The sequence below is a fragment of the Neophocaena asiaeorientalis genome, unplaced genomic scaffold, assembly GCF_003031525.2.
Source record: "Neophocaena asiaeorientalis asiaeorientalis breed wild unplaced genomic scaffold, Neophocaena_asiaeorientalis_V1.1 scaffold54, whole genome shotgun sequence".
In the NCBI taxonomy this organism is placed as follows: domain Eukaryota; kingdom Metazoa; phylum Chordata; class Mammalia; order Artiodactyla; family Phocoenidae; genus Neophocaena; species Neophocaena asiaeorientalis.
Window position 1 is genome coordinate 4,076,923 of NW_020174938.1, and position 22,657 is coordinate 4,099,579.

General features: G+C 39.1%; 1 protein-coding gene across 7 annotated transcripts in view; it reads left to right on the forward strand.

The window, feature by feature from the left end:
* The first annotated feature begins 235 nt into the window (after window positions 1–235).
* The window catches only part of MYO9A (myosin IXA), a 266,751-nt gene continuing 244,329 nt past the window's right edge, over window positions 236–22,657 (forward strand). For all 7 annotated transcript variants that reach the window (XM_024761731.1, XM_024761733.1, XM_024761735.1 and 4 more), the window contains exon 1: window positions 236–586. The gene's annotated coding sequence lies outside the window, so the exon portion shown is untranslated. The remainder of the gene's footprint in view (window positions 587–22,657) is intronic.

Below are 22,657 nucleotides of genomic sequence, written 5' to 3' on the forward strand. Positions count from 1 at the left end.
GACGGATGAAATGGGGCGTGTCCGCGCAAGCGCATGCGGTACTCTCGGGCGGCGTCACGTGCGGGGGCGGGGGCGGGGCCGGGCGGCCGGGCCAGCTCCGGCCGGCGGTAGGGGGCGTGGGAGGTAAGTGCGCGCGCCTGCTCGTCTGCAGCTGAGGAGTCGCGCGGGGCGGGGCCTTGTGCGCGGGGTCGGGGGCGCGCGGGCCGGAGCGGACGGTGTCGGGGCGGCGGTTGGCTGTGGCTGCTGAGAGTCCAGCCAGAACGCCGAGAGGCGGCGGAGGAGGCACCGGCGGCACCGGCATAGGGGGCGACAGCGGTTGAGGCGGCGGTCCAACGCGTGCTCTCTGGGCGGGTGCGGCGGGGGATGTGCCTGCCCAGGCCGGGCGGAGTCTCTCTGACAGGGCGGGGGATGCGCGGCGGCCGCTCGCCCGGACCCTAAGGCAGCTGGGCCCACCCTCCCAAAACCCTCCGACCCTCGGTGGTCTCGGCCTCTGCTGTCTCCTCCGGCCTGACCCTGCGGCTGAGGCTGGCAGGCGGCTTCCGCCGAAGAGGAGGGGGCTGCGGTGGCCACCGCGGCGGAGCCCGAGGTAAGACCCGCCCAAGCCGCCCAGCGGCCCTGCGGCCCGGCCCGGCCCACGTCTCAGTCTCTCTCTTTAGCTTTTGCGGGGCCGCTCCGCCCCGCCCCGGCGGAGACGCCCCGCGAGCGGATCTGCCCCGCAGCCTCCCTGACACCCGATCGCTGCCCCGGGTCCCCCGTAGACCCCACCCATCGTATCTTCCATTGACCAGACACCATTCCGGCCCTCCAACCTTTCTAGGGGTTCTGTCACGGGCCCCCCACCCCAGCACACTCTACTGGAACCTCCTTCAGACTCTCTTCGGACGCTTAATGGGGCCTCGAGATTCTGTCACATCCTCCCGTGAGCTGACCCGGGTTTGCCACTGTTCCTCAGACCCAGTTACTGCCACCCCCTAACCCATTGCTACCCCCAGTTCCAGGGCAGATCCATCGTGCCGACCTCTGTTCTCTCCTCCCCCCCACCCCCAGCTCGCTCACCGCCTAGCCGACTAGCTCTTCCCCTACCCAACTCGGCTTTCAGATAGTCTGCTTCGTGATGCTCTTACCTCCCAAGAGATCTGGTGTCAGCCCCTCTTTAGACACCATCAACAGCGGCCTCTCCCCCCAACTCCTACTGTAGCCTCTCCCCCAGACCTCTTGTCCTTAGGCAGACCTGATTATCTTTCTCCCTGCTCGTGATCCTTTCTTTGGTTGGAAAGGGCTTTGCCATGAAATCCTGAAGGGGTGTTTGCGTAGCCTAGTGTGTTCCCTCCGGTGGGGCTTAAGGGAACCAACTGACACCCTTGTTTGGAGGGTTTAGTCTGGTGGCTATAGAGGAAGAGGGAGGAGCATGGAAGCCCCGGGCAGGGGGTGTGTGCTGTTGTAAGGTCTCACAGCCTGCTTCTCATCTTGTCTCTTCTGTAGAACCTGTGAGGTAGTCCAGATCGTGACATTTTAGGGACATCTGTAAGGATCAAAGCCCATAACACTAATGAATATAACTGTGTCTCCATGTGATATCATTTGCTTCACTTTCCTAGATTTTTACAGATCTTTTGCACTGTTTTTGAAGGATACCAGGGTGCTTTTTTTTTTTTGGATTTGCTGTTTGCGAATTTGCTGGAAAAGTAAGATTTGTAGCTTTCCTTAATCCCTGAAGACTTTAATGTCAGTTTAATAATAAAATTCTGCTACCTGGTGCTACTGTCTTGCTTTTCCAAGGAGCAAGTACAATTATCATGCAGTGTTCACCGATGTCATTACCAACAGCCTTCTCAATAGTAAAATACTGAATAAAATGTAGTTTGTTGAACTACTTAGCTGTCAAGAAGGAAAGGTAATTTTACACCAGATGATCAGTGCATAATTTTAACATTGGTATAGGGATGAAGTATAGAGAGGTTTTTGTAGTCAGTACTTTAAAATTTTTTATTTTGTGTGTGTGGAACTGAGGAGGGAGAAAATCATATTAAAATTATAGGTCATAACTAGACATAGTATAAAAGTCAAAAGGTTCAAAAGAGTATGCAGTAAAAAGTTTCTTTTCCCCCTTTTTATCCTCTAACCACCCATTTTCCCTCAGACGCAACCACTGTTTCCATCTTTGTGTGTGTCCTTCCTGTGATATTTCTAGCATACAAGTCTATACATTTATATTTTTAAAACACTCCACAGACAAATCCTTCCATACTGTATACTATGGATATACCACCCCCCCTTTAATAATAGATCCTAGAGTTCATTCAACAATAGTACATTTGGAAGTGCCTCATTTACTGGGTGGATAGTATTCCGTCCTGGTGATCTTGAGGTTATTTTCAGTCTTTGTTTTTTATAAACAGTGCTGCATGCTTTTCTTTTAAATGTATCATATGTTTTGTATGTTTTAAGTAATTTTCAGGATTTGAAAAATTTCATGATGATTGTTTTGTGAACAATTGTTTTGTGATATGTTTTAGCATATAACTAAAGTAAATTTCTCATTGAACCTCTAAGCTTCCATGGAGTGACTGGCTTTGACAGAGATTATAATGTTTGTCAGGAAGTTACTGAAGGATTTAAAGAAGGGGACTGAAATGATAAGATTTGCATTTTTAAAAGATCACTCTGCTTTGAGGAGCGTGGATTGAAAGGTAGACTAAATGTGTCAGGAGGGTAAATGACGATGGTGCAGTCTTCATTTGGGTTTTGAGAGTACACAGGATTTGGTGATTTCATTGGATTTGGGATTAGGGTGAGGGTTCATAGAGGATAAGATCGAGGTTTCTAGCTTGTGCCTTTCACTGAGGTGGGGATCTATATGAGGGAGGAGTGGAATTTTTATTTTTGTCAAGCAAGGGGAATTCAATTTGTGGCATGTTGAGTTTGGGTGATTATACTTCTATCAGATGTAGATGGCCAGGAGGCAACTGGATTTGTGGCTTAAACTCATTATCAAGTTCTGGGTTGATAGTAATAGATTTGGGTGCAAAAGGTGTACTGAGAGGAGAAGAGATTGTAGGATAGAAATCCAACATTTACAGTATAGGTAGAGTTGAATGTCTAAGCTAGTAAATTATGTGATTAAGTTCTCTAAAAAATCTTGTCGTAGCTTAAACATCAATAGGTTCACTGTCTGACAAGACTTTTTAACAGTGTTTTCCCTGAGTGGTATATAGTACTGAGGGAAATGGAGTAAACTTAGATTATTAAAAAGGTAAAACCTCAGTAGAAATTAGCAACATAAATCCCATTTTTTTCTAATCATTTAGATTATACTATTGTAAAAGTTTATTCAATCTTCATTGTTTATAGAGAAGTATAGGAGCTTGGAAAATGTGGTTTGCCAAGAATATTAAGTTTTTTGGTTTGTATGATTTCTAGTTATATTAGTAATAAAGATTAGTCAAAGATTTTTCAGTCACGTTTTTAAAACATAACATGACTTAATGTATTTATTCCTAAGTCCAGAGCTGCAGTGTAGAGCTCTTGCCTTTACTCTGGATCCCTGTAAATCACTTCTAATGGACATCTCCACTGGGATTCATATTTCACAAGCACTTAACACATGTACAAAATAAAACTCTTCTTTGCCTCTCTTCCCTCCAAAAAGGTGGGGGTAGAAGGAGACAAACTGCAACAAAATTTTTTCTTTTGATTGTATGTCTTGATGAACCGTACTACTCTCTCCTCCTCATGAAGCCTTTAGGAATCTGGGAATCATCCTCCACTGCACTCTGTACCAAACTACCATCATCACAAAGTCCGGCACGTTCTCCCTCATGATATTTCAGATCATTTCTGATTGCTATTTTTGTTGTCTCTGTTTTTTTTTTTTTTAAATGTTGGGGGTAGGAGTTTATTTATTTATTTTTGCTGTGTTGGGTCTTTGTTTCTGTGCGAGGGCTTTCTCTAGTTGTGGCAAGCGGAGGCCACTCTTCATCGTGGTGCGCGGGCCTCTCTTGTTGTGGAGCACAGGCTCCAGACGCGCAGGCTCAGTAGTTGTGGCTCACGGGCCTAGTTGCTCCGTGGCATGTGGAATCCTCCCAGACCAGGGCTCGAACCCGTGTCCCCTGCATTAGCAGGCAGATTCTCAACCACTGCACCACCAGGGAAGCAGTGGTTTTAACCCCTGTTTAAGCACTGTTTTAACCCCGAATGTCTTTTGGTCTTCTTGTCTTCATCTGCCTCTTGTTTTGCCGTACCCTCTAGTTCATTCTGTCCACTTTTGCCAGAGTAAGTGTTCTAAAATGCTCTTTTAGTTAGGCTCTTTCAGTTGCAACGAAGAGACTCAAGTTACCTTAAGTAGTGGAGTGCTTATTGAAAGAAAACATGCACAAGGGAACCCAGGAAAAGTTAAACAGCTTGGTCTCAGGAAGAACAGGAGCTTAAAAATAAAACTAGAGGGCTTCCCTTGTGGGGCAGTGGATAAGAATCTGCCTGCCAATGCAGGGGACACAGGTTCAATCCCTGGTCCAGGAAGATCCCACATGCTGTGGAGCAACTAAGCCTGTGCGCCATGACTACTGAGCCTGCACTGCATAGCCCATGTGCCACAACTACTGAAGCCCGCGTGCCTAGAGCCTGTGCTCTGCAACAAGAGAAGCCACCGTGATGAAAAGCCCGTGCACCACAACGAAGAGTAGCCCCCGCTCACCGCAACTAGAGAAAGCCTGCGCACAGCAATGAAGACCCAACACAGCCAAAAATAAATAAATTTTAAAAATAATTAAATAAAACTAGAAGCAAGAAAAGACAGATTTTACTCTAGTGCTCTACTGTTAACTTGTCTTAGCTACTTTTTCTATTTCGTTTTGTATTATTTTTTCTCTCTAATCTCCTCCCCCACCCAATCTTATGGCTTCCATTTATTCCTGATTTCTTCCTCCTTATAACTACCGTGTCACTCCCATGCCAACATCTTACCTCCTGACTACTGTCTTTTTTCTTTTTTAACATCTTTATTGGAGTATAGTTGCTTTACAATGGTGTGTTAGTTTCTGCTGTATAACAAAGTGAATCAGCTATACATATATCCCGATATCTCTTCCCTCTTGCGTCTCCCTCCCTCCCACCCACCCTATCCCACCCTTCTAGCTAGTCACACAGCACCAAGCTGATCTCCCTGTGCTATGCGGCTGCTTCCCACTAGCTATCTATTTTACGTTTGGTAATGTATATTATATTGGCTGCTGTCTTTTTAACTTGAGCTTCTGTTGCTGACTTTTTGCTAAGATTTTCTGGTTTGAATTCCCAAGAAACAATCTCTTTGGCTCAGCTCTGTAATCATGGGCTGCTAGCAAGCCTGTGTACTTGGGTCATGTGACTACTCCTGGCCATTTAGTGTTGGCTGTGTGTTGATTTGTGCATGTGGGTATGGGGCAGGATCATAATGGTGAAAAACATGGGGCAGTGTGTAGGCTAACTTTCCCACAAAATGGGGTTGCAAACATGGCAGGCACCATTATTGACATAGTACAAATACAAATCTAATCATATCCTTTCCTGTTGAAAGATCTTCAGTGCTTTCCCATTGCTTTCAGGATAAAGCTTAAACGGTAGCTTGGCATGTGTGTGAGATCCTTCGTGATCTGACTCTTCTTTAGGCTTTCCTTCCTTGCTCTCTTCCTTAAATTCTTTGATCCACTCATTGAACTTAGGTCTTTCCACTCTGTGTTCCCTTTCCCGTCTTTCCCTTCCACCTTTCTCTGCTTAACAATCTATCTGATCTTCAGGACTCAGACCAGGTGTATCTTTGGGAAGCTTTCCTTTACTTCCTCCAGGTTAAGTTAGGTGCCACTCCTATAGTATGTAGTGCTTGCTTCTGTCACAGCCCTCTAATGAAATTCCTAATAGCTTGTCTATTTTCTTCACTGGGCTGTAGCTTCTTTGGTATCAGTACAGTATAGTAGGGCACATTTTTAGATTGAGGATTTTTTTAAAAGAATATGCTTATTATAAATTATAATATATATAAAAAAGTACACAGATCATAAATGTGCAGCTCAATAAATTTTCACAGAATGAATACACAAATGTAACCAACACCTACATCAAGCACGATACAGGATATTACTATCAATACAACCACACAGGCCACCTTATGCCCTCTTCTGGTTGCTAGTCCAGTTCAAAGAGGATTTAATTTTAAGTGGGAAAACTCTTTAATGTAGATTTCTCTACATATTTTGTGTGTATCTTTAGACATACAAGAGACATAGATATTAGAATTTTGATCCTATGGAAAGAACATACGTAATTTATATTAGTGCAATTTTGGCATATTTTTGTGCAATAGATAAATTCAAAATCACATCATATTTTAATATTCAGTTATGGGATGTTTGTATTTAGGTAGATTTTCTTGTTTTTGAGTTTAATATTTTAGAGTAGTGGAAAAGAATATGACAGACCAAAGAATATTTGCTTAAAATAGCCTGTTTTGAGTGGGGATCATGCTCGAGATGGGTATAGTAAACATGTAAAGCACTTTCCAAATGGTGTTTGGCCTCTGGGTTTTAATGTGAATTATGTTGCTAGCATATTTTGGCAATGGGGTCATCCAACGGGCAACTGGAGTATAATTTTACATGTACAGTGAGGAAAGGACTAGCTGTCCTGTGTCATAGACAGCTGGCTTGCTAAGAATTGAGTTTTTTTTGCAACTAGCAATAATTTTAGAGCATACTTATTCTTTTTCTCAGTTTTGATTTTTCTTAAACTTTAAGATTATGTGGCTCTTTGAGTATGAAGGAATTCTTTTAAACATACTTTTTCCTTAGATGGACTTTTCTGTCTGTAAGTATTAAATTTGTTAAGGCCAATTAAATGGAAAGAATACTATAGACTTTTAAACCTGGATTTTCAACAGACCTCGATTCAATTTCCAGCCTTATCCCTTATGAGCTGTCATTTGTGGGCAAGTCACTTAACATTTCTGAGCTTTAGGAATGTTCATCTCACAAGATTATCATGAGTTAAAACAGTTTATGTAAATAAAGCACCAAGCACATAGTAGATACTTAAGAAGTCTTCATTTTCCTCCTTGAATATGTCTATTTCTTGTTACGTTTAAATATGAGATCAAGAATTTAAAGAATTTCATTGTGTGGCATAAATAAATGGCCATCAAAGTTTGTTGCCAGTAGAAGTCAATCTTAGAAGGATAGTCTGCTAGCTGTCTTTCAAGTGTGATCATAGTTTTCAATTCAAAAAGGCTCTAAAGAAGTGCTTCTCTTGATGTCTTAGTATATCAGATTAATGGATGTTAGAATGTGTTTTGATTCAGTGTGAGGTACAACAAAATGTTCTGTTTGCCAATGACAAACATTCCTTAAATCATTGACAGATTGTAGTACTATTGCTGTCTGTAGTGTGTAAGTATTTGAGATCTGTTTACTTATATTGATCAGATGATAGTGGGCTGAGTAGTCTCTGGATTTTTTTTTTTTTTTAAAGATAGTTATTTTATTTTTTTGGCCTTGCCGCGTGGCTGGCGGGATGTTAGTTCCCCGACCAGGGATTGAACCTAGGTCCCCAGCAGTGGAATCGTGGAGTGTTAACCACTGGACTGCCAGGAAATTCCCGAAATATTTATTTATTTATTTATTTTACTATAAGGGAGAAAGTTCTTCAGATAACTGTGTGGATATGAGTTTATAAATGATCTTGAGATCGTATTTTTTCCTTACCTTCTTTTGCAACTCTACCTTATTTTAGTTATCTTCCTGCCTTCCCCCTCATTCTTTAAAAAAAGAAAAAATTAATTTATTTGGTTGCACTGGGTCTTAGTTGTGGCAGGCAGTCTCCTTAGTTGCGGCTCACTGGCTCCTTAGTTGAGGCTCACCAGCTCCTTAGTTGTGGCATGTGGGCTCCTTTAGTTGCAGCAGGCGGGCTCCTTAGTTGGGCATGCGAACTCTTAGTTGCGGTAGGCATGTGGGATCTAGTTCACTGACTAGGGGTCAAACCTGGGCCCCCTGCATTGGGAGCGTGGAGTCTTATCCACTGCACCACCAGGGAAATCCCCCCCCTACTTTTTTTAATAATGAAAATACTTAGAAGATGTTGAGGGACATCCCTGGCCATACAGTGGTTAAGACTCCGTTCTCCCATGGGTTCGATAGCTGGTTGGGGAACTGAGATCCCGCATGCTGCACGGTGCGGCCAAAAAAAAAAAGTGTTGAAAAGTTGAAAGAATATACCAAAGAGCATTGATAAGTCAGCCACCATAAGAACCTGCTGTATAAAAAAATAAATAAAATTAAAAAAATAAGTTAACAGTATGCCATCCACATTTGCTGTATTGTTTTCTATGTGTATGTGTGTATATATACTTTAACTGAACCTTTTGAAAATTGCGACTATTTTGACTTTTACCTCATAACACTTGAGCATATATCTCCTAAGAAAATATTCTCTGTATCACCACAGTGCCATTACTAACACCTAAGAAAAATAACAGTAATTTCCTAATAATATTTAATATTCAGACTACAGTTAAATTTTCAGTTTTCCAAACCGGAATTCAGTCAAGATTTTTGCATGCATTTGATTATCTTTTTAGTTTCTTTTAATCTAGAAAAGTTTCTTATGCCACTCCTTTTTCTTAGGATATTGAAATTTCTTTGACAAGACTAGATCATTATCTTATCAAATGGCCTGGTTTTTTTTTTTTTTAACATCTTTATTGGAGTATAATTGCTTTACAATGGTGTGTTAGTTTCTGCTTTATAACAAAGTGAATCAGCTATACATATACATATATCCCTATATTTCCTCCCTCTTGCGTATCCCTCCCACCCTCCCTATCCCACCCCTCTAGGTGGTCACAAAGCACCGAGCTGATCTCCCTGTGCTATGCGGCTGCTTCCCACTCGCTGTCTATTTTACGTTTGGTAGTGTATATATCCATGCCACTCTCTCACTTCGTCCCAGCTTACCCTCCCCATGTCCTCAAGTCCATTCTCTATGTCTGTGTCTTTATTCCTGTCCTGCCCCTAGGTTCTTCAGAACCTTTTTTTTTTAGATTCCATATATATGTGTTAGCATACGGTATTTGTTTTTCTCTTTCTGACTTACTTCACACTGTATGACAGACTCTAGGTTCATCCACCTCTCTACAAATAACTCAATTTCATTTCTTTTTATGGCTGAGTAATATTGCATTGTATATATATATATATATGCCACATCTTCTTTATCAGAATGGCCTGTTTTCTAGTTATCTAATTATTTCTTTGTGCTTTTGCTTAACTTGTTCCTCTGTTCCGTGTATATCTTGTACGGTGGAAGTTATAATTTAAAGGCTTGATTATGCATGTTAAAAACTTTTGGCAAGAATACTTCATAGGTGATGTTATATTTCATGTTGCATACTGTGGGAGATATATGACATCACTATTAGTGATCTAAGTTTTATGAAGTTTAAAGTGATGTTTGCAGACTTCCCTGGTGGTGCAGTGGTTAAGAATTCGCCTGCCAACGCAGGGGACATGGGTTCGAGCCCTGGTCCAGGAAGATCCCACATGCCGCGGAGCAACTAAGCCCGTGCGCTACAACTACTGAGTCTGTGCTCTAGAGCCCATGGGCCACAACCACTGAGCCCGCATGCCACAACTACTGAAACCCCTGCGCTCTGGGGCCTGTGCTTCGCAGCAAGAGAAGCCACCGCAATGAGAAGCACGTGCACCGTAACAAAGAGTAGCCCCCGCTCACCACAACTAGAGAAAGCCCACGTGCAGCAAGGAAGACCCAACACAGCCAAAAATAAATAAATAAATTTAAAAAATAAATAAAGTGGTGTTTGCTCTATCTTTCCATTGTAAAAGTATATTCTTTCCTCTTATGATCATCAAGTACAGTAATCTGTGGGGGCAATACTTTGGTATCATACAAATATTCCATCCTTCAAGATATTCTATATCTAGCGATTTTAGCATCTTTTGTGAGCCTTGGGCAAATGAGTTATTTGATTGAAGGTTGGAAAATGGTGATTTTTTTCTAATTCTGTAATTTTTTAATATTTATTAGCTGTCATTCTAATGTTAACAAAAGGTTTATAACCTTCGTCACCTGGGAGTGAACTGTAGTTCTTCCTAAAAGGGCAGAGTAAGTAAATGCTTAATTTTTTCTTGTCTAATTTTCAGAGTGAGGGGTTGGTCTAATAGTCATGTACAGTGGTGGCAGATGAGTTTATTAATGGTCTCTTGGATTTTTATTTATTACAATTAGTTACAGATGTTCTTTTTATTCAGATTTTATTGAAGTAGAGTTGACTTACAATGTTGTGTTAATTTCTTCTGTATAGCAAAGAGACTCAGTTATACATATATATACATTCTTTTTCATATTCTTTTCCATTATGATTTGTCACAGGATACTGAATATAGTTTCCTGTGCTATACAGTAGGACCTTATTGTTTATCCATCCTATATGTAATTAGCAGTTTGCCTCTGCTAATTTCAAACTGCCATTCCTTCCCTCCCATTGTCCTTTTTTGATGCTCAGATTGTCTCAAATAAGGATATTGGGAGTCCCTTCAAACAGACACCTGAGTTCTTTTTGCATAAGCCTATTATTAGTCTTTGAGTGATTCCTTACTTTTGAGTATAAGACATCTTGGCTCAGCAAGGACTTCTGCTTTAGACAGGAATCAGCAGTTTCTCCAAGGAGATCTGTCTCCTTTTAGTGGAGGATGATATTTAGAAAACAACATCTGGATGTTGGTATGCTCCCTTTTATGGAACTGTCATCACTTCTAGGTCTTCTCAGGAGAGAAAAAAAAGCATGAGGTCATATTGATAATTCTTATTCAAATTTAACATTGCATGTTTCTTCATCTTTTTTAAAAAAAGTACTTTAGTTTTAATCTCTTTTATATTGAAAATCTTAATTTTTATTAACATTGATTTTTTTCCTAAGTATAACTAATGTAGTTTAAATAAAACTACTAGTAAATTTTAAGATTTCTTTGCATCTCATTTTGTCCTAGAACATATCCCACCAAGGTTATACTTATTGTTAGTACTGTGTTTAAAAGTCACTTGAAATCATTATTTTCTCAGTGTGATTGTTACTAGTTTGGTATGTATTTAGGTCCATTTGTTTTTCATTTTAGGGTTTGCTTCCTCTGTTTTTTTAAATTTACTGTTATCCTTTGAATATGTAAGATACATATTTCAAAAGGAGAAACCAAATGTAAAGGTATATGTAGAAATCTTATTTTCATCCTCATCCATTCTGTTTCCTTCTTGCTCTCCTATAGATAATCATTTTTGTAAGTTTCTGATCAATCATTCCAGTTTTTTCTTTTTCTTTCAAAGTTAGGTGTATGTGTATTCTTTCATACCATATGTACTGTTCTGTATTTCTTCTTTTTTTTTTTCCATTTAACAATATATTTGGGAGAATACTCCATATTGGTACATACAGATCTTATTCTTTTTTATGGAGGCATAGTATTCTATTGTGTTGATATACCATAATTTTATTAACGAGTCTGTATCTGATAGATATTTGTGTTTAATCTTTTGTACTATGAATAGGTAATACATACTGAATAGATTAACTGAAAAATAAAGTTTCTTCCCCAGGTAATTAAGAAGGATTTGATTTGTTCCAGAGAGCCCTATAGTCTGAGGGGGCTTTAATTTTTTTTTTTTTTAATATTTATTTATTTATGCTGTGCTAGGTCTTAGTTGCGGCACACGGGATCTTCGTTGCAGCACGCGGACTTCTTAGTTGCAGCATGCATGTGGGATCCAGTTCCCCGACCAGGGATCGAACCTCGGCCCCCTGCATTGGGAGTGCGGAGTCTTACCCACTGGACCACCAGGGAAGTCCCTGAGGGGGCTTTGTTATTGTGTTTTGTTGTTGTTGTTAAGAGGATTTCAGGAGTAGTAGATATATTTAGGTACACCTTCTTGCACCTAAATATTAGGTGATTGATATCAATGATGTTAATCTGCTTTGTTTTATGGCACCTGGTCAGAAGGGACAGAGATGATTTACCTACTTCCTCTCCCTGTACTTCCTGGCTCCTTGAAGCATTGGAACTAAAAATCTGATGTCCTGGGTGTTTTCATGTAAGCATAAGTCAGGTTCTTTCCTTACTGTTTTTTCCCACAACTTCCCCTCTCCTTAACCTTTCTTCTTCCTCTTTTTGCCTTAAATCTTTCAGATTATCCAAGCATTCATTGGACAGATACTTAGAGTCTAGTAAGGCAGATAAAATGTATACTATGAGTGTAAAGAGTAAGAGATAGGATAAAGACAGAGGGAAGGGTACCTGCTAGGATATAAGGAATTCAAGCTCTCGGGCTTACATAAATTGCTTTATCATATTAAATTACTATAGCAGGGACTTCCCTGGCGGTCCAGTGGTTAAGACTCCGTGCTTCCACTGCAGGGGGCACAGGTTCCATCCCTGGTCAGGGAACTAAGATTCCGCATGCTGTGTGGCATGGCAGATGTTTTAGAAAACATCTAAAAAAAATTACTATAGCAGTCATAGGCAGTTGTTACTTTTCCTTTTTATTCAAACATATGGGAGAGTGAATAAAACATATTGCAGTTTAAATAAAATTATAAAGTAAATATTTGTGTTGTCATTGCCCAGGCCAACAAACAAGAATTACCTCCCCATTACCTCACCCTCCCCTTGCCCTTGTCAACATATCCCACTCTGTGGAGGTGGCTATTATCCCGACCTTTTGTGATTGTCATTTTCTTGCTTTGCTTCATAATTTAAAATCCCAGGTCATATATCCTTAAACAATGTAGTGTAGTTTTCCTTGTTTTTGAACTTCATATGAGTACTTTATGTGATTTAAAAAATTCAGTTCAGCATTTGTGAAATTAATTTCAAGTTGTTGGCTGTCGTTCGTTAGATTTCATTGTGGTAATGTATTACAATGTATACTACAATTTAATCATTCTAGTTTTGATAGACATTTGAGTTGATTTCACTTTCTTGCTGTTATACAAATAATTCAGTGGTGAGCGCTCTTGTACCTGTTCCATGTATGCAAGTGCACAGATATTTCTGTAGAATTCCTAAGAATGGAATTGCTGGGTTGCGAGGTATGCACACATTCAACTTTGATAATGACAGAGTGTTTTTCAAAATTATTTCAATTTATAATTCCAACACAATGAGAGTTCCCTTTGTTTTACATTCTCAGTACTTGGTATTGTCAGACTCTAATTTTTACCAATCTGAAAGGTGTGATGGTGTCTCATGGTTTTAATTTGCATTTCCATGATTACTAATGAAGTTGAGCATCTTTTCATAGTCATTTGAGTTTTCTTCCTGTGATGTACCTGTTCAAGTTGTTTGCCCAATTTTTTTGTTACGTGGTCTGTGGTTTTCTTACTGATGTTTAGAAATCCTCTGTGTGTGTGTGTGTGTGTGTGTGTGTGTGTGTGTGTTTTGGCTGTGTTGCACGGCTTGCTGGATCTTAGTTCCCTGACCAGGGATTGAGCCCAGGCCCATGGCAGTGAAAGTGTGGAGTCCTAACCACTGGACCGCCAGGGAATTCCCTATATGTGTTTTGGATAATAACACCTGTTTTTGGTGTGTTATTTCACTTTCTATGGTGCTTGTTGATCAATAAAAGTTCTCAGTTTTAATGTAGTTGAATTTATCAGCTTTGGCTAGTGCTATTTGAATCTTCTTAAAGAAACCCTTTTGTAGTCTGAGGTAAAGTAGTTCTCCTGTATCATCTTCTAAGAGCTTTTAAGCTTTAACCTTTCACAAATTTGGTCTTTACCTGGAATAGATTTTTATGGATAGTACGAGGTCCAATCTTATTCTCTCCCACCTCAAATGGACACTCAATTGTTCCAGCATTGATTTTGAAAAATTCATCTTTACTGATCTGCAGTGCCACATCTCACATGTGTCCAGTATCCATATTTGCATACTTCTGTTTCTGGACTTTCTTCTCTGTTCTACTGGTCTGTTTGTCTATTCCTGTACAAGTGACACACCGCCTTAACTACTTATAGCTTTAGAAGTTCTGATACCTGGTAAGGCACGTCTCCCCAGTTTGCTGTTGTTTTTCAGGAGAGTGTTGGCTGTTTTTGGCCCATTACACTTTCATATATATTTTACATTTTTTTTTTTTTTTTGCGGTATGTGGGCCTCTCACTACTGTGGCCCCTCCCATGGTGGAGCACAGGCTCCAGATGTGCAGGCCCAGCGGCCATGGCTCACCTCTGCAGCATGTGGCATCCTCCCTGACCGGGGCACGAACCCGTGTCCCCTGCATCGGCAGGCAGACTCTCAACCACTGCGCCACCAGGGAAGCCCTTCCTCTTTACTCTTGTGAGAGTTTTGCCAATTTACAGTTTTTTCAAAGACCCACTTCTAGCTTTGTTGGCCCTTTTTATTTTATATTTTCTTTCTCATTTCTATTATTTTCTTTTACTTGTCCTAGTTTTACTTTCCTGTTTTTTCTATCTTAAAAAGACAGTTCCCAAATTTTCACTTTTTTCTATTATACCTATTTAGAGTTATAAATTTCCCTATAAAGTATTGCGTTAGCTGCATCTCACAAGTTTTGAAATGTAATATTTTTGTTATGGTTTATTCAAAATATTTTGTTTACTTATTTTCCCATGGATTATTTAGGACTAGATTTTTAAGTTTACAGCTGTGTGAGGATTTCTTACTATATTAGTTATCTGTTGCAGCATAACAAGTTAAGCCCAAAACTTAGTAGCTTATTATTGTTTACAGTTTTTGTGGGTCAGGAATTCAGGAGTGGTTCAGCTTGGCAGTTTTGCCTGACTCAGTTCCTTGCCATATGGGTTTTTCCGTGGAGCTTTTTAAGTTTAGTTGTTAAGGTATGACTGCTAGAATTCCTGAGGGAGAAAGTACTAGGTAGAAGCATGTTGCTGTTTATGATCTAGCCTCAGAAGTCACTCAGCCTCACTCCACTGCATTCTGTGGGATGGGATAGATACTGGTGTGAAAGATTCTATTTGTTACTCCTAGTCATTTTTTTGTTACTGATTTCTATATGTTTGAAATAGCATGTTATGATTTCAGTGCTGTTTCTTTTCTTTTTCTGGATTTCCAATTTACATATATTAGATTTTCTCTCAGTCTCACGTTCCTTTTTTTTTTGAAGTTTTTTTCTTTAATAAATTTATTTATTTATTTTTGGCTGCATTGGGTCTTCTTTGCTGCACGCAGGCTTTAGTTGCAGTGAGCTGGGGCTACTCTTCGTTTCAGTGGCTTCTCTTGTTGTGGAGCACCGGCTGTAGGTGCTCGGGCTTCAGTAGTTGTGGCACATGGGCTCAGTAGTTGTGGCTCTTGGGCTCTACAGCACAGGCTCAGTAGCTGTGGTGCACAGGCTTAGTTGCTCTGTAACATGTGGGATCTTCCCAGACGAGAGATTGAATCCGTGTTCCCTGTGTTGGCAGGTGGATTCTTAACCACTGCTCCACCAGGGAAGTCCCTCTCACATGTTTCTTAACTTTTTTCCTGTGTTTTTCTTCTTTCACTGTGGGCAGTTTTTTCAGTTAGGTCTTTTAGTTCATTCATTTCAACTATTCCATTTTAAATTCCAGTTGTGTTTTAAAATTTTACAAGTTCTTTTTAGCTTTTAAAATCTTCAAAGTCATTTTTTATGGTTCTTGTCCCTTTCAGATATTTTCAGTCTTATTTGTCACTTGAAACATTAGTAAGCAGTTGTATTTTCTGTGTGATCATATCCAATATCTGAAATCTTTGCAGATCTGTTTCCATTCCTTGCTTCTTCTTATTCATGGTGCATTGTTTCCTTCTTGCTTGGTCTAAATAATGTCTTTTCTTGGGACATTATTTGTGATGCTTGCACACGCGTCTTCTCGATGCTTGTAACCTGGGTTTTTTTTTGTGTCATTCAGGTAATATGGATTAAGGCAACAGATTGTGTGTGTGAGTGTTGCATGTATGTGTGTGTGTACGGTAATAGTAGCTGAGGTGGTCTAGTGTCTAGTTACAATTCAAAGCATACTGTGGCCTGTGCTACCTGTTTTTGTAAGGTTGCAAGCTAAGAATGGTTTTTACATTTTTATTTATTATTATTTTTAAAATGTCTTTATTTTTATTTTTGGCTGCGTTGGGACCTTGTTGCTGGGTGCCAGCATTCTGTAGTTGCGGCGAGCGGGAGCTGCTCTTCGTTGCGGCGCGTGGGCTTTTCAATGCAGTGGCTTCTCTTGTTGCAGATCATGGGCTCTAGGCGCGTGAGTTTCAGCAGTTGTGGCGCATGGGCTCTAGAGTGCAGGCTCAGTAGTTGTGGCACATGGGCTTATTTGCTCCGTGGCATGTGGGATCTTCCCAGACCAGGGCTCGAACCCGTGTCCCCTGCATTGGCAGGTGTATTCTTAACCACTGTGCCACCAGGGAAGTCCTCTACATTTTTAAATGATTGGAAAAAAAGAATAATATTTTGCAACATGTGAAAATTATATGAAACTCAAATTTCAGTGTCCATAAATAAAGTTTTATTGGAACACAGCTGTGCTTATTTGTTTCTGTATTGTTTGTGGTTGTTTGCATGCTACCACCACAGAATTGAGTGGTTACAACAGAGGTCAATATGACCTCCAAAGCCTAAAGTATTTATATCGGGCCCTTTACAGAAAAAATTACAACTTGTCAGGAACTCTCCTTTACAGCTAGCTCAGTGCCAACACAACTTTCCTTACAGTTCTTGGGGGATAGGGTAGAATGGGGCAGGTTTATTTTGGTTTATTTTATGAGTTTGAGTTTTATTGTATAGGGTCTCGTATCAGACTCACTTCCTAGCGTGGGTCCTGGGTTTGGCTTCTGTCTTTATGAGACTGTGAAAACCAAAGCCCAACCTTGGCTTCAGTCAGGGGCTAACTTGGCTTCAGCATTCTGCTTACCTCTCTGTTTTGGCCTTATAATTCTATGTTTTGTCCTTATAATTCCTTACCATCTTGTTAACTCTTTGATACTTTTTAGAACATATATTTTCTATTTTATTAATTTAAACAATTTCAGTGAGTGTTTTGTTCTAAATAATTGGCCATATTATTGGAGATTGATATTCTTTTTGAATATTAAGAAATTAAGGCTCAAAAAAAATAAAAAAGAAAGAAATTAAGGCTCAGAAATAGCCCAAAAGTTATATTACTGGTAAGTAGCCGACAGAGACTTCGACTTTAGGAAGCTTATTTACCATCTAGGAGTGTGAGAAGTTAGGATTGTACATCATTTCCCATGTTCCTAATATAATTAGGATTTCTGCTACTTTGGCCATGCAGGAGAAATGTCTTAGTTACAGAGGACAAGAAAGGCAAAAATACTCATAAGCTCTTTGGCAGGGAAAACAAACAACCATACGCAGAAGTCAGAGAAATAAAAAATGTTGAGAAAGAAATGGAAAATTATTTTGATTGTATAAAAGAGTAAAATTTAGTAAATTTGCCGTATTAACTGTATGAATCAAAGAAGAAAATAGGTCTTTTAATTTTGCACCTACTTTGTAGCAGTCATTTTTTATATATAGTATCACATTTAACTTCATAGCAACTGTGAGTTAGGTGATAATGTTGATTTAACAAGTATGCAAACATTTAGGGAAAGTAGTTTATCATTAATTTACCCAGGATTATGCAGCTAGTAAGTGCTAAAAGTAGGATCTGAACCCCTCTGTGACTGTAAAGCCCATGTTTTTTCTATACAATTAGATTGTAAAAAAAACAGTCTCTAAATGGTTAATGGAGAGTGTATGGAAATATGTGGTTAACATTTCTATACTTACATGAGAATTCCTCAGGCTTTCATTTAGAGGTTAGTCTTATTTTAGACAATTCAAATAAGTAGTATTTGGTTTCTAAGGTCACATGGATTAGAAGCAGCAATGAGAAAAGAGGGGCATTTGTAGGTTTTTATGCTGACAGGGTGAAATTTTTTCTGTAAACTAAAAGTCAATCTGGTGATACTGAAGATAGGGACAGACAGCCTTACTTTTTTTTTTTACGGTATGGCCATTTTTTTTTTTTTAAACATCTTTATTGGAGTACAATTGCTTTACATTGTTTTGTTAGTTTCTGCTGTATAACAAAGTGAATCAGCTATATGTATACATCTTACTTTTATATATCAGTAGTTTCTATGAATATCACTATCATAAAAATTAACATTTATTGCAGGAGTCCAAATTCTTTTTTTTTAAATATTTATTTAACTTATTTTGTTTTGGCTGCGTCAGGTCTTCATTGCGGTACGGGGGCTCCAGGGCGTGTGGGCTCTGTAGTTTGCGGCACGCAGCCTCTCTCGTTGAGGCGAGCGAGCTCAGTAGTTGTGGCGCGCGGGCTTAGTTGCCCTGTGGCATGTGGGATCTTAGTTCCCTGACCAGGGATTGAACCCACGTCCCCTGCATTGGAAGGTGGATTCTTTACTACTGGACTACCAGGGAAGTCCCAGGAGTCCAAATTCTTAAGAAACACATAAATTATATTCAGTATACTGTTGTCCCTTGGTATCCACGGGGGACTGGTTCCAGACACTCGACTGTGGACACCAAAAGCTGAGGATGCTCAAGTTCCTTACAGTTGGCCTTCTGTATCTGTAGGTTTTGCATGTGTGGATATTGAGGGCCGACTGTATTCTGCTTAAAAGGATAATAAAGTTAGAAATACATTGTAGAACTAATTTCATCCAGAGAATTTGAAAACAGCAACTTCTGATGCTTAAAGAGCTGAAATTCCAGTTTATTGGGAAACTTGGATCTCTAGAATGACTTCTCTAAAAGTTCAGAATAGCTGACAATTGTCTCTTGTGCTAATAAGTAATTTGTATTTGCTATCTATCTGATTCTAATTACTCTACAGTAAAATAATGATTAACTTGCACTTTTAATTTACATAAAACTAGTAACTTTTCATAAATATTCAGTCTCATAAGTTATTAATTTAGCATTGTTATCTCACAGCTTAACAAAAGAGAGGTAAGATTGTTTAGAATCCCACTTGAAGTCATTCACATAATATAGTTTTTTGACACATAATGATGGCACCTTTTTAAAAAGACCAAAACGCAAGAAAACTTTTAAGATTGAAGTTTTTTGTAAGTGGTCTGGCAACTCTGCTGTTGATAATATCAAGGTCTTGAAGGAATAAAAATGATCAATTTTTCAATAATGTTTTGAGTCTCGAGGCAGTAAGGCAATATCTGATTAATATTTTGAAGCGTTAACTTAGTTGTTCAGTGTACCATTTTAACGAGAACAAAATTTTAGGCTTTATTGAATAAGTTTATTGAGTAAGGGGTACTCTGTTCTCTGATCATACTTCTACCTTTGGAAGACTGTTGCTTTTGCAAAAATGCACGTCACTGGTCAGAGAAGGGAGGCTGGATGACTGAATGAGTGAGCAGAGACATATCAGTGTAAATAGAAAGAACTCTTAGCACATGTTTTGTTGATGGGAACCAGCAAAGATGGGCTCTCTTTAGATAGTATGTGAAGAGCAGTCATTTTTCACTGTGATAAGCTACATAGAGTTAACATTTGAATTTTCTCAACTCAAGGATAGGTGCAACTGTCAGAAAAAAAATAACCTGTTGGTGTGAGCAGTAAGATAAATAATCGACAGAAACCAGCATGTTATTGGTTTATTCAGTGACCAGAAGTACTCTCTCATTGGTTGGTGATGCTTCTAAATGCCTAATGTCAATACTACCAAGGCTGAAAAGTATACATGAAGCAGTTGGGAAAGGAGTGAGTTGGGAGGAGGGGGAAGGTGTCAAGAGTGCCTGCCAGGCGGCAAATATGTCAGATTACAAATTGGCAAATAGACCTCTGGCAGTGGTAGATACTAAGAGTAGAGATCAGAGATGATCATAGTTGAGGGGATGGAACAGAAAGGACCTTGAGTATAATATTTGAAGCTCTGTTGGTAAAAGAAAGCCATACATATATGACACTAGGCACAGAGAACATTGTACTTATTAGACGATGGAAAAAAACTAGAGTTAGTATCCTGTAGAATTCATTATAATATGAGGTCAAGTTAAGATTTATTAGTAATTGTGTACCAAAGATTGCTGTGTGGTTGTATTAGTTTGCTAGGGCTGCCATAACAAAATACCATAAACAAAATTGCTGTGGCTTACTCAACAAAAATTTGTTTTCTCACAGCTCGGAACGTTGAAAGTCCAAGGTCAAGGTTTTGGCAGGTTAGGTTTCTCCTGAGGCCTCTCCTTGGCTTGTAGATGGCCACCTTTTTGCTGTGTCCTCACATGGCCTGTTCTCTGTGTGTGTGCATCCCTGCTGTCTTTTCCTCTTTCTATAAGGACACCAGTCCTATTGGATTAGGGTCCCACCCTGATGACCTCATTTAATCATAGTTATCTCTTTAAAGGTTTTATCTCCAAATATAGTCACATCGTTGGGGGGGTGGTGGTTAGGGTTTCAACATATGAATTTTGGGGGAACACAATTTAGTCCATCACAAAAGTAGTACCCAGACAACAGAACAGAATAGAAGCTAAATTTTTTCTAGAGAAAGGCATAGTGGAAAAAAATATAAGAAAGACAAGCATCGGATAGTTTTGAGGCATTGGTATATTGTTAGTTTATCAATGCTATAATAGCATATCTCAGATCAGTCCTTTGCATTCTGAAATATGGATGATGTTTAATGTTGTGTTAGAACTTCACTAATGTCCAGCAGGGTGTCAGACTGTACATTAAGTTTTTTGTGGGTTTTTTTTGAGGGGGGAGGGGTCTAGGAGTCAGCTAAGTAGTGAAAGAGGAGGGTGCAGTGGAAGTACTGTAGTCATTGTAGGGATGGAATTATTGATAAACTAGGAATCAGCCAATAGTACTTGTTCCTAGTGTGGTCAGTCACAGTTGGGTGAATTAAAATTCCTTATAGGTGTGGAAATATTTAAAAATAAAGATCTATGTCCAATGTTAATTTACTCCAAGGCTGTGTATTCTTAAAGATTTAGAAAACATTTTGAAATTTTTCTTCAAATTCTGAAGTCTGCATTTAAAACCTAGAAATAGCCAATTTAAAAAATTAATGTAGATTTTCCGAATAGAGATTAAGAGACACAGATTTAGGTGTACCCCCACCCCCATCCTTCCATCCTGTTCCTTTCACAGTAGTGCTGTTTTCCCATATGATTAGCTCCCTAGCGCTGCTCTTGCAGTTTGGTACATGTTTTTTCAGATAGTTATCTATGTATTTACTTACATGCATATATATGCACTTGTAGAACATATATCATCTTGTTGTAAAACACATAAATGTATATGTCCTTTGTTCTATATGCATTTTCAAATAAGAGTTCTAAAGAACCATTTATTTCATTTTTGAAAATTAAGGTATAATTTACATGGATTAAAATGACTGAATCTTAGAGTTTACAGGTTGATGACTTTATATAAATTTGTTACAAATTTATTTTTAATTAATAGACTTTTTTTTAAAAGCATTTTTACATTTACAGAAAAATTAAGCAGAAAGTACAGAATTCCCATACATCTCTTCACCCTATCCCTCCAGTTTCCTCTATTCTTAACATCTTGCATTAGTGTGGTCTGTTAGTTACAAATGATAAGCCAGCATTGGTACATTATTATTAATTGGAGTCCATAGTTTACATTAAGGTTCATTCTTTTTGTTGTACATTCTGTGGGGTTTCCCCACCATTATAGTATACCAAATAATTTCACTGTCCTAAAATCTCCTGGGCTTCATTCATCTATTCATTCCTCCATCCCTCCTCTGAACCCCTGGCAACCACTGATATTTTTACTGTCTTTCTATTTTTGCCTTTTCCATAATGTCATATAATTGAAATCATATAGTATGAAGCCTTTTCAGATTGGATTCTTTCACTTAGTAATATACATTCAAGGTTCCTCTGTGTATTTTCATGGCTTGATAGCTCATTTCTCTTTATTACTGACTAGTAATACATTGTATAGGTACCATAGTTTGTTTACCAATTCACCTTTTGAAGAACATCTCGGTTACTTCCAAGTTTTGGCAGTTTTGAATAAAGCTGCCATGCACATTGGTGTCCAGTTTTTTGTGTGGACGTAAGTTTTCAACTCATTTGGGTAAATACGAAGGAGTATGATTGCTGGATTGTATGGTAAGAGTATGTTTAGTTTGTAAGAAAAGTGCAAAACTATACTGTTTTGCATTTCCACCAGCAGTGAATGAGAATTCCTGTTGCGCTACATTCTCACTAGCATTTGGTGTTGACATTGTTTTGTTTTTTTGCCATTCTAATAGGTGTGTAATACTATCTCATTGTTTTGATTTTCAATTCTCTAATAACATATGATGTTGGGCATCTTTTTAGATGCCTATTTGCCATCTGTTTATCTTCTTTGGTGAGTGTCTAGATCTTTTACCTGTTTTTCCACCTTAATTGGATTGTTTGTTTCCTTGTTGTTAGGTTTCTAAGAGTACTTTATGTAGTTTGAATACCAGTCCTTTATCAGATATGTGTTTTGCAAAGATTTTTTTTCCCAGTCTGTGGCTTGTCTTTTCCTTTTTTAAAGTGTCTTTTGCAGAGCAATATTTGATTTTAATGAAGTCCACTTTCTTTTTTTTTTTTTTTTTTGTGCCTTGATTTTG